A 13,259-nucleotide genomic window follows, 5' to 3' on the forward strand; every position below is an offset into this window, starting at 1 on the left:
TAGGAATGTTTAGCCCAGAGCAGGGTGAGGCTAGACTGGCTTAACAGGATTCTTGCTGAAAGCAGACATCGCCTGGAGCTAGGTGGGGGGATGAGGAACCTGACTAGATATCAAGGGTGATCAGATATGGAGGATGGGGGACTCCGGTTAAACTGATTTGTCAGGATTCTAGCTAAAACTGGACGATGCGGACAGAAGCATACAAGTAGGCCTTGCTGGAAAGTTCAGAGGAGCCTGAGTAGAGTTTGGTCTAGGAGTGAATCTGTCAGCAGCAGAATTATATATCACATTGAGTCCGTGACCAATGCTTTAAGGTGATAAAAACCCATCCGCCCGCCCCCAATAAGGAATCGGGCCTAGAGAAGTTCAGTACGACTAGAATTTATCTCAAGTCCTAATGTGCTTTTCCTTGTCTTCACGTTACGTGAGGCTCTCTCCTTCCGGAACACCCTTCTCTGCCCTGTTCTCCTGGCTCACTGGGGCTCACTCTTGAGGTTTCCTCTTTGGCATCATTCCCTTGGAGCTCTGGGTATTCCATACGTACTTGGCGCTTCACCTCGAAAAGCATGTTATTGCCTTTTTCTGTGTCTGCCTCCTATGGACAGCTGGAAGGAGGGAGCTCTGGCTCATTCATTCCTTGAGCCTCAGCAGCTGGGGACTAGGGGCTGGCACAGAGAGGTCCCTCAAACATATTTATCAAGTCAATCAATAAAACCCCTAAGCCTGGTCTCCTTCCATGTCTGCTGGATTTCCCTCCTTTACTTCTCGCATCCAAGAGGACATGAGTCTTTGTCCTACCCTTGGCTGCTGTCTCGGCCCTCAGTCAGTGCCCTGCCTATCCACCTGGCTTGCAGGATAGGAAGGCATTGCTGAGGCAGGACAGGCGCTCCTGAAAGCCACAGGGTGGGCAGCTTCTATGTTGCATTTCCCTGATTGTGTGCCGTGCAGGGTCCACCCGCTGGGGGCATTGATTTAATATTTCACCCTCTAGGTTCCAGAGGAGCCAAACCACCTATAAAGCCTGTGGGTGGATATCCCTTTAGCTGTCCTTCCTTTGGATGTCTCCCTCTTCATCCTTTTCCTTCTTCCTCCATCCCCTTCCTCTTTTTTTTTTTTTTTTGGCCCTTGTCAAATCTAGAGCTTTTAATAGACTGAAGCAGAACAATAATTCTTCAAAATCTTGAATGTATAATAAACGAGATTCCTTGATGTGTTCCTGTACCCCCTAAAAGAAAGGTTGTCAGCTTCTGTTTCTTGAATTTATCTCCCACAGTCAAAAATTAATATTGGTTAACGTGCAGTTGATTGTGTTTTCCTGTATATATATATATATATATATATATATATATATATATATATATATATATATATAAAAGATTTTTATTTATTTATTCATGAGAGACACACAGAGAGAGAGGCAGAGACACAGGCAGAGGGAGAAGCAGGCTCCTTGCAGGGAGCCTGACGTGGGACTCGATCCCAGGTCTCCAGGATCATGCCCTGGGCTGAAGGCAGGTGCTAAACCACTGAGCCACCCAGGGATTCCCACATTCCTGTATATATTGACATTAATATGTCATTGAAGAGAAAGTGAACAAAGCATAAAAATTTAACCCTCGTGTTGAAGGACTGGGAGGAAGCTCAGCTTTAAGGCTCTAAAATGCCTAGAAAACTGGGTTCCCAGACTCCCAGCAGGGCCCGAGGATGTTGTTTAATTCATATTTCAAATCATTAACTTAAAAGGAAAAGAACTAAAAAAAAAAAAAAAAAAGGAAAAGAATTGTGAACTTGGTAATCAAATCATGAGACGTTGAAATACTTCCATGAAAATTGAGGTTACGTGATGCAATAGACTGACCATCTTCCCCTCCTACTTTAAATCCCATGCAAACTTTTAGATCATTCACTGGGAAGCTGTGCAAATTGGCACAAGGGCAGCTCTCCAAAGGTATTGAGGCAACCAGCAATCATCCATTATTTACACTGAGTGGCTCCTGAGTCTGTGAAAGAGCAAATTGAACATATTCGTCTGGAATTGTCGTAACGTTAATGCGGAAAGCTCCTAGATCTCCTACGTTTTTAAGCTCTAGACGGCAGACACCATCAGCTGCCTGCCAGGACGGGTCCAGCCACCTTCTTTTCTGCTGGCAGAAGCTTTACCTGTTCAGAGAGAGGAGGAGAGTCCTTGAGCTCAGGAAGGGTAGGCTCTAATGTGATTGACTTAAATCAGGTATCACCATCAAGTATCAAGTTCCTCCTCTCTCTCCCCTTGTCGTCATCATTCAGCAGCTGTAACTCTTTCTTTGCCACCCCTTCCATCATCCTTTGTACAAAGGGTCCATTCCTCTATTTGCTGAAGCACCTAACAATATCAATAATAACTTTACATTTTTATTAAGAATGTTATTATTTTTATTAGTTTTGGGGCAGCTTACCCCAACCCTGCTCTCCCTCATTCTTTCACATGATTTTGCAGAAAGCAAGGTTGTTCAAGGACACATCCATTATGGTATAGTAGAAAACACCTGAGCCCCTGCAAGAACAATTGTGTTATTACAACCTGAATAAGTTACCGGAGCTGGCTAAGAACCTTTGCTCTTCTGAAAAATGGGGATAATAATAGCACCTCCCTGATAGAATAAAATTATTGTGAAGACCAAGAGAAAACGAAATGTAAAATTTTTAGCATAGTATCAGTACATAAAAAGTGCTCAACAAATTTACCAAGAATTATTATTATTATTATTTAAGATTTTATTTATTGATTCATGAGAGACACACACAGAGAGAGAGAGAGGCAGAGACACAGGCAGAGGGAGAAGCAGGCTCCATGCAGGGAGCCCGATGCGGGACTTGATTCTGGGACTCCAGGATCACGCCCTGGGCTGAAGGTGGCACTAAACTGCTGAGCCACCTGGGCTGCCCAAGAATTATCATTATTAATTATAATTATTATTATTCTCCTTGACCATCTCTCACGTGGCTTGACTTGTGACTCCTTCCCACTCTGTTGGATCTCCCGGTGGACATTGTATTTGTCAACATTCCTCTGAAGGTGTGGTCACCAGGTCGATCTGTGGGTAGAGGAACAGGGACCTCTCCATCCTAGTTCTGTACTCAATGATGTTATTAGGATAATTCTACATTAGTTTCTTTGTCTTCCCGATACTTCCTCATGATGGCCCGACTAAAAGACCTTTGTCTGCATCACCTAGGCACTCCTAAGCCAAGTTTCCCCATCTCCAGGTTTCGTAATTTAAGAAGTCCACGTAGAGCTGAACGCTTAACCTGCTAAATGTCATCTTGTCAGAGTTAGCTGTCAATCCAGTCAGCCTGATTTAGGCCTGACTCAAAACATATTGCTCCCTGCCTACCTCCATCAGGCCATCTGCATACTTGGCTGGCTTGCCTTCTTCATACTTATTATACACATCATACATAAGATTATTGACTTATTTTAGTAAGTCAATTTTAGAATTTTCGAATTCTAGAATTCTAATTTTAGAATTTTCTCCGGGTTAACATTTTTGGAGATAGTTGTTCTCCTGGGTATAAGTTCTCCGAACCCTAATGTAATCTCTCCTCTCCCTTTCTCCATCTTAGCTACAACTGCCATCCTTGATTGCCTCCCTCCAATTAGATGGAAGCCCCCTGCCCCCGCCCCCCAGGTATCTCCTTGGGCCTGACTTACCACACTATGTTGGCGCTCCCTGGTTTTTATTGTGTGTGTCCCTCCCCTACCTAGAGGGTAAGATTGAGCGTTGCTCACTATTCTAGCCTCGCTGGCTAGCACATAGGCACTTCGTTAAATATTTGTTAAAAGTTGAATGAATTAATTAACAATTCTGTTAAGTGTCCAGTTGAAGTATAAGATCCATATTTTCCACAGAGTCTCCCCTTCTCCTGGTCAGAAAGCAGAACAGGCAAAGGAATGCAGCTCGTCCACACGGCTAGTTCTCCGTGGGCACAGGCAGGCTCCTGGATGTCTTCTGCTGTTCCTCGGAGCCCAGCCGCCAAGTTCTTAGCGATCCTTTCTAGAATTTTGCATCTGTGACAGTTCTGGAAAACCTATGTGGGCGTTGCCAGCCTGTTACACAATGTGCTCCGACTATTTATTTACTCAAGTTGAATAAAGGTTAATTTTTCATTTTATCTTTTGATTATCAAGCACATAAATTTCAGGTGATTCATATCATGTTAAAGTCCAGAAACAGTCTTTCAGTTTGGTCAATCTTTCCAACAGTGGGTCATGTTCACTGTGGTTTAAGAACTGATTAGATTCTTCGTGTTTCAACCTAGGACTACCTGGACAAGGAGACCTGGGGAGACTCCCAGAATTCCCAGTCGTTAGATGGGGTTTTCTCTCGGGAGCAGTGGCTGCTGCTCCCTTTGCTCTCTGAGTGCAAAAACAGGATGCCATGAGACCTGCCCAAGCAGATGGAATCTCCAAGCTCCTTCTCTGGCTCTTCACCCGCCTCTCTCATTTTTCTTATCTCCAGGCGCCAGCACTACCTCCCACCCAGTCACCACACCAAAACAGGGACTAGAGGATTGTCTACGTTCCTTCCAATCAGCCACAGAGTCTAGTAGGCCTCTCCTCTCAAACACCACTCACGTCCAGCGGGGGTGCTGGGTGAATGTTCACCAACCAACTCTTTGGGGAAAAACAAATTCCCAGTTTGGAGTGTTTGCCAGTTTCCATGCTGTAAATCCTCCCTCCGTGGCCCGTTTCAAGCTGCCAACGTGAAGACACTAAATGTGGAGTTGGGAGGAGATGCGCACAAGCTGGCACAGGCTGGCTCCGCTGCCCCGTGCTTTCCCCCACCTTCCCGCTCCCACCTCCCCTGCACCAGATCAGAGTTTCATGGCCTTCAGGACCCTTGCAAGGATCTTTCCTCCTGGACCCCCCCCCCCCCCCGTTCCTGGAAGCTTTTCCTGACACCCTTTTGCTCCTGTTGGGTCCCTCAGGTGTATATATAATGTGTACCTAATGCCTCGTGTGCATCTCTCTCCGCCGCAGCCATGTCACGTTGCTACGGTATGTGTTTATGTCAGTCTTTCTCACTGGTCTATGAACTTCCGGAGCACAGAAACTGATAACACTGACAAAGGGTAGTCGTTACTGAGCTGGGAACTGTGCTCCGTATCTTAAGTGCATTATCTCATTTAATCTTCACAATGACTCTCTGAGGTCGATGCTCTTATTATGCTCATGTTACAGATAAGGAAATTGAGGCACAGAGAGGCTAGATAATTCACCCAAGGTTGCACAGCTGGTTGCACACATCTAGAGCCAGCTTTGATCCCAGGCCTGATTAGAGAACTCAGACCCTTAACTATTAAGGCTTCTTTATCTTTGTGCGTCTAGCACTTGGCCCTCGGCCTGGTCTGCGCAGCCGCAGCCGGGGCGTTGAGTAATGTGGTGAGGGGAGGCTGACCTTACCCTTGACTAGTTCCTTTGCTCTAGGCTTGCTCTGCTTCAGGCTGCTCTCCCAGGAGTAAGCAGTATGACCTCTCAAGACTAGAGCCCTGATCGTGTTATCCATCCGATAATAATGTTTCAACATCTCCATGACTTTTAAGACGGATTCCTTACCTTGACACCTACAAACCTTCATGATCTGGCATCTGCTTGTTTCTCTAGAGACACCTTCCACTATTCATAATCACACTTATTCATTCAAATTTTACTACTTATCCAATAGATGCAAGCTTTATTGAATAATTTAGGCCCAACAAGGTGCCAGGCCTTGTTCTAGGATGTGTACGAAAAGACGCGCTCTCTCCCCTAGAGACGTTTTGAGTTCAGTGGAGAGAGACAGACACATGTCACATGACTGCGACAGTGGTTGGAACAGAAGTGCATCCAGCTTTAATCGGGATGCACAGCAGGCATCGTTCTCAGTCTCTGACATGTTCTTCATTTGGCTCTTGCCCCTCGACTGGCCGGTTTCCACAGGAGTCCTGCTGCTGACAAGATTCATTTGCACATGTTCTTTCCTCCTCTTAGAATTTTTTCCTAATAACCATCTACTTATCCTTGAAAATTCCTTCTCAACTGTCATCTGCAAGAAGTCCTTGCTGCCACCCGCCCCCCCCGCCAGCCCGGCCAGCCTAACTGAAAGGTCCTGTATATTCCTGCAACCATCCTAACGCTTAACACCATGTACTGTTCCAGCTGATCTTCTTGTCCCTCTCACTGGCTTGTGAACTCATCTCTGATTGTATTCCTGAACACATAGTGGATACTAAGTAAAAGTTGAATAAATGAATGAAACAGTGAATTAATGATTGGAAATGTCATCCTTAGGGATGCCTGGGGGGCTCAGTGGTTAAGCATCTGCCTTTGGCTCAGAGCATGATCCCGGGGTCCTGGGATCCAGTCCCGCATCAGGCTCCCTGCTCGGAGTCTGCTTCTCCCTCTGCCTGTGTCTCTGCCTCTCTCTGTGTCTCTTGTGAGTAAATAAAATCTTTTAAAAAAAAAAAAAAGGAAATGTCATCTTTACTCATCTAACTCTGAATTGGCTGTGGCTCTAAACACCAACATCAGATTTGAAATCTAGCTTTATTTTCAACAAAATATCCTTAGCAAACAAGAGAAGGAGAGTGTTTGGTTTCCCCTCCCCTCCCCTTCTTCTTTGCATCCTCCTCCTCCTTGGGAACATTTACAAACATTCCTGCTAGATTATCTCATGAGCACTGGTGTATCAGAGGGAAACTACCTTTAGGTTTAAATCCAAAAGACAACCATTGGGGATCCTCACTGCTGTTTTTTTAGAATCTTTTAAAAACCTAGAGTTATTGTAACAGACACATTTTGTCATCTTGGCTGTTGTGTGAATACTCCGGGCAGGGATGCTGTGTGACAAACGTGGGAGCTGATAAAGCAGGGGACAGGGGGCGTTTGGGTTGAGGGAAGTGATATGGGAACAAAGCCCATCAGATGGTAACAAGACAGGACTGGGAGGTGGTGGCTGGGCAGGTGGGTGGAAGAAGCAAGAGTCATGGCAGGAAGGTCCGCTGTATGTACGCTGCTCATACACAGAGCGTTGTCGGGGAGCAGTGTTTGCCCACAGGTGTGTGGATGTCTATCAGCAGGTCCTGTGGATTCAACTTAGACTTGTCTGTGGTTCTGCCCGGTGGGTTGATCCTCTAACTATGAGCTTTTTTCTTGTCTGCCCAAGGCCAAGGACAGCAGGACCGGTTACCATGTGCAGCTGTCGCCGTGCCTAGAAGGGGCGGTGCAGAGAACTGGGGTGAAGAAGGGCTTTCTTTCCAAAAGTGATAAGGGGACGTTCCCTGGCCCTCCTAGGGGGGAATGCTTCTCCTGTCCTGAGCAGCCACAAAAGACAAATGTTGAAAAGGGTGGATTCAAAGCTTGAAACCCAGCCTTGCTGACAGGGGGTGGGATGCTCAACAACGCCATCTCTGCAGGTTTGGATGTAATCAATAAATGTTTAGGACATTTATAGCAGAGCGATTATTCTTCAAAAGCATGGGATTTATTTTAACAGTCATTTAAGAGTCTCCCTGTGCGTGTAAAGCCTCCTGAATACAATCTTACCCGACACTGTGGATTTATCTTCTTGAGCAATTTCCTTCGATTCTGGAAGGCCCAGGTGTGAGTCTGGAGTCCTAGAAAAGCCGGCGACTGCAGAGATGGTCTCTCCTTGTTCATGAAGGTGTTTGGAGATATGCCACATGGGGAGGGCCTAGGAGCTGGGGACCGTCCCCTGTTTCCGCCTGGGGCTGCTGGTGGGGGCGGCGTGGGTGATGCAAAGCGAGTCATACATGGGTCAGGTCTTAGCATCCGTGGGCCACCTCCAGGTTTTGCCTCGGGCAGTGTGTGCACGCGGGCTCACATCAAGCAGATGGGATGCCAGCAGGGGCTTCCAGTGGGAAATTAGATCCTTCCCTCCATCCCTCCGTCTGCCTCTCTTAGCGATGAGCGTGACCAAGGCCAGAGAAGCGGGAGAGGCAAGCCAGGCCTGTCCGCGCTGAGCTGCGAGGGGCGGTGACGTGGGAGGGGACGGGCAAGGCCAGCACTCAGGCGGCCCCTTGCTGTCCCCGCGTCCCACCTGCTAGCTGTGAGACCCTGGGCACCTAGTTAACCTGTGTCACCACTTAGCCTTCTGTGTGAACCGGAGATCTTAGTGTCTACGCCGCGGGCCTCCATGAGGATTGAGGAGTCAGGCTAAGGGCCTCTCCTTGTGCTCGGCTCCGTGGAAGGTTCGGAGGGCCTCTGACGGTTCCCGGGACAACCGTGATAGCATCCGGATTCGTTTTCCTTTTGTCCTTATCCCTTGATAGCCCCTTCCCACCAAGCAACCGGAACAGACTTCATTTTTTCTTTTTGTTTGTTTGTTTATTGTTTTTTCTTTCTTTCTTTCTTCTTTTCTTTCTTTCTTTCTTCTCTTTCTTTCTTTCTTTCTTTCTCTTCTTCTTTTTCTTTCTTTCTTTCTTTCTTTTTCTTCTTCTTCTTTTTCTTTCTTTTTCTCCTTCCTTCCTTCCTTCCTTCCTTCCTTCCTTCCTTCCTTCCTTCCTTTCTTTCCTTTCTTTTTTTCTTCTTTCTTCTTTTTTGGTTCCACACATGGTGAAGTCATATGTTATTTGTCTCTGTCTGACTTCTTTCACTTCGCATGGTACCCTCTAGGTCCGTCCGTGTTGTCACCAACAGCACAGTCGCATCCTTTTCACGGCCGTGTAATCTTCCACCGTAGATAGAGGCCGAATCTTCTTTATCGCTTCATCTACTGGTGGACACATAGGTTGCTCCCGTATCTCGGATATTGTAAGGAACGCTACAGTAAACACAGGGATGCATCTATCTTTTTAAATTAATGTTTTTATATTCCATGAGTAAATAACCTGAACTGGGCTTGCTGGATCATACACTATTTCCGTTTTTAACTTTTTGAGAAACCTCTATCCTGTTTGTCAAAGTGTCTGTGTGGAGCAAAGCTTTTATTTTATTTTATTACATTTTAAAGATTTATTTATTTATTTATTTATTTTTTAAAGATTTTATTTATTTATTCATGAGAGACAGACAGAGAGAGAGAGAGGCAGAGACATAGGCAGAGGGAGAAGCAGGCTCCCTTTGGGGAGCCCAGTGCGGGACTTGATCACAGGACCCCAGGATTATGCCCTGAGCTGAAGGCAGACATTCACCCCTGAGCCACCCAGGTGTCCCCAACTTTTTAATTTAAATTCAATTTGCCAACCTATAGTATAACACCCAGTGCTCATCCCATTAGGTGCCCTCCTCAGTGTCTGTCCCCCCAAAACTTTTAAAAATGTGCAGCGTATCACATCACTTTCCCAAGGCTTCCCATCGCTCTGACCGCCCCTCCCTACCCCCTCCCTCATGCACCTGTGCTTTAGCTGCCCTTACATTGTTCCTCAAACAGCCTCTGTTCTCTTGCTCTTACTGTTCCCTGCCCTTTGTCTTTGCACTGCTGGCTCCTTTCTGAGAAAGCCCTCCAACCAACAGGTGTTCTTTCCCCCTGCAGCCTAGCATGCCATTCTGTTTCATTTTTATGTGAAAAAATCCTGTTTGTTTACTGTTTCTCCTGTGTCACATCTGCCCCTCCCCGACCCCCACCGGTGCCTCCTTTCCCTCCCCTAGCATTCAGGCCCCCTGAGGGAATTTATCTTTTTTTCCCCCCTATTGTGTCCCTAGGACAATGTACACAATGTACAATGCTTGGCATGTGCTTGGTTTGTACTTAATAAATATTGGTTGAATCAGTGAAAAAAAATGAATGTGTCTTATCCTGCTCGTCTCCATTCTATCCTTTCGTCAAAGTCTCACTCAACTCTAAGCTTGGCCATGAGGTCATTTCTGACCATTACAACATTTAAGAATATCTTCCATCCATCTCCCTCTTAACTTATGTCTCTGAAAAGAGTTGGTGATCTCTCTGCTCTTTCCCTCCTCTTCTCTTTCTTCCTCCCTCTCTTCCATCTGTCTCTGGCATCCATCAATTTTCCCCATTTGGGAAGTGCTCAAGATTTTTAAAATTTTATTTTAACGAGGGAGATAGCAAGCCAAAAGCTAATCATAAAATGGTCCTCCTGTAATTCGTGCTGTGAGCCGAATGTGAAGGTATCTTGCCCCTGGGAAAATACAAGGCGCTGGATTACATGAGGGATATTGGTGTGGGGGTGGAGAGTTGAGGTGCTGTACATTTAGATTGTACCTGGGGGGAAAAAACCCCACAAAGTTAATAATTAGTGAATATGAGTGAAGGGCACCAGTGAGTTCCTTTAAATTCCCGCAGCTTCTCTTTACGTTTGAAATTATTTGAAAATAAAATGTCAAAAATTCTTTCCTTCTCAAAAAATGTAGAAAGTGAAATTTATCAATCTTTTGCTTTATAGTTTTTGGCTTCTGTGCCATGGCTTGGAAAAACCAAGGTCATAAGAATATTAACTCACATATTCTTTCTTTTTTAAAACATTTTATTTCTATTTTTTCTTTATTTATTCATGAGAGACACACAGAGAGAGAGGCAGAGACACAGGCAAAGGGAGAAGCAGGCTTCCTGCGGGGAGCCCAATGTGGGACTCGATCCGAGCACCCTGGGATCACGACCTGAGCCAAAGGCAGATGCTCAAATGCTGAGCCACCCAGGTGCCCCTCACATTTTCTTTCTATGGTTTTATTTATTTATGTTCAAATCTTTGGTCTATATGGAATTTTGGGATGGAAGGAAAATAATCCAGATTTTTTTCCTCATACATCTAATCAATTTTCCCCAAAATCTTTATTGCATAGTCAATCTTTTCTCACTGGTGTCAAAGAATTTGTTTATCACATACTAAAAGTCCTTATATGTTACATGCATATGTTCTATCTCTTGATACATCCCAGATGTACATCCTTTGGTGTGTCCTTGTGAGTATTTCTCAGTATTCATTTACCTCCTCCAACATAATTTTCTGATGATTTTTGGCTATTTATATTTCCAGAAGAATTTCGGGGGCACCTGGGAGGCTCAGTCCAGTTAAGCATCTGCCTTTGGCTCAGGTGAAGATCCCAGGACCTCACATTGGGCTCCCTGCTCAGCAGGGGGTCTGGTTCTCCCTCTCTCCCTGCTCATGCTCTCTCTCTCTTACTCTCTTACTCTCTCTCTCTCTTACTCTCTTGCTTTCAAATAAATAAATAAAATGTAAAAAGCATCTCAGAACACTTTGATTTGGGGATTATTTAATTTCAGGTAATACACAAACCCATTCAAAAGGGTTTATTGGGCATACACAAGAGTTTCACTCTTGTGAAGCTTGAACAACCAGGCCTCAGTAAGGATAAGAAAATCAAGAAGGATGTGGGTTAATATGATGGAAATATTTAAACTATAACTCTAGTTTGCCTTAATCATTACATGGCTTGATCTCAACCACCAGCTCTAAAGTCTAGTTCAAATTCTTGGGAGAAATAATTGACTTGGTCCCTGGCCAACCAATGGATTGGGGCTTTCTGATTTGGGTGCCTGTAGAAGTTGTGTCACAAATACAGCTGCTGGAGAATATCTTCACAAATGGAAAGTTCTCAGAAAATGAATATATGGGTTTGGCAGATGTTCTCAATAATGTCTAGTAAAAGTTTTATAATACTGGGTCTTTAAGATCAATGACTTTCCATTTATTCAGATCTCTTCCTATAACCCCTCATAGTTTTTTTTTTAGCTTATTCAAAAACATTGTCCCTAAATATCTGTTTAGGTATTTTATACTTTTTATCATTTTGAATGGAATCTTCTTCACTATATTTATTGTAACTGTTGATTGATTATTTTTTATATATAAGAAAGTATTTTTTATATTTAGTTTTAATCAGCTATTCTGTTGAATGTTCTGATCATTTCTAATTGTTGCCAATTGTTTCTTCTGAGTTTGCTAGGTATAGAGTCATGTTATCTAGAAACAAATATTGTTTTGTCTTGTTTATTATATATTGCTATGTTTTATATTCTTTTTAAATGCTTTTTTATTCTTTTAAAATTCTAACATTTTTACTATGATCAGAAAGAAACCAGTAAGTTTCTTTTCATTTTTTTAAACCAAGAAAAAGGACAAAAATATTTTGTTACATTTTGGGTAGTCTAACAAAAATGTGAAACAAGATACTTCTTGATGAGCTTAACTGGAAATAATCTATCCAGCCAACAAACCAACCAGCCAACTATCCATCCTTCCTTCCATTCAACTATGCATCCATCCATCCATCCATCCATCTATCCATCCATCCCACAAATGTTTATTGCTGCCTTTTTTGTACGGTAGATTCTTGTGATTACTATAAGAAAGGCATGGTCACTGCTCTTAAAGACTTCAGATGGAGAAACCAACACAAAGACAAGCAATTATCGTGATAAGGCAGAGCACGGTGTATTAATAGAAGCACATAAAAAGGGCATGTAAACCAGCTTTAGACAGTCTGGGAAAGTTGCTGGAGGAGAGTAACATTTAAAGAGATTTATAAGGAAATATTTGAATGGAAGAAAGATCACACTCTCAATAAATGTATTACATAATTTAGTTACTTTAAAATTCTTGAATGCAGGCATGTCAGTGTTTTTAGCTGTTAGCCATTCTGAAATCTTCATGAATCTCAAGATTTTTAATTTGCCTTTGCAGCTCAGGGGGCCGATGACACTCTGGAGAACCCGGCACTGGATACAAGTCTGCTGGAGGAATTCCTGGGCAATGATTTTGATCTGGGGGCCTTGTAAGTAAAGAAAGCACTGCTCTCCATTTGATGATTTAAAAGTTATGAAATAGGGCGCCTGGGGGGGTTCAGTCAGTTAAGTGGCTGCCTTCTGCTCAGGTCATGATCTCCAGGTCTTGGGATCAAGCCCCACATCAAACTCCCTGCTCAGTGGGGAATCTGCTTCTCCCTCTGCCTCTCCTTCCCCCCTCCTCCCCCTGCTCCTATACTCCCTAGCTCTCTCCTTCTCAAATAAATAAATAAAATCCTTAAAAACTAATATAAAAAAAACAAAATAAAAGTAATGAAATAATTAGGGACTCCTGGGTGGCTCAGAGGTTGAGCATCTGCCTTTGGCTCAGGGTGTGATCCCAGAGTTCTGGGATCAAGGCCCACATTGGGCTCCCCGCATGGAGCCTGCTTCTCCCTCTGCCTGTGTCTCTGCCTCTCTCTCTCTCTCTCTCTCTCTCTCTCTCTCTGGGTCTCTCATGAATAAATAAATAAAATCTTTAAAAAAAAAGTAATGAAATAATTAAATGAGCTGGGA

The sequence above is a fragment of the Canis lupus genome, chromosome 11 (assembly GCF_048164855.1).
Source record: "Canis lupus baileyi chromosome 11, mCanLup2.hap1, whole genome shotgun sequence".
Taxonomy (NCBI): Eukaryota; Metazoa; Chordata; class Mammalia; order Carnivora; family Canidae; genus Canis; species Canis lupus.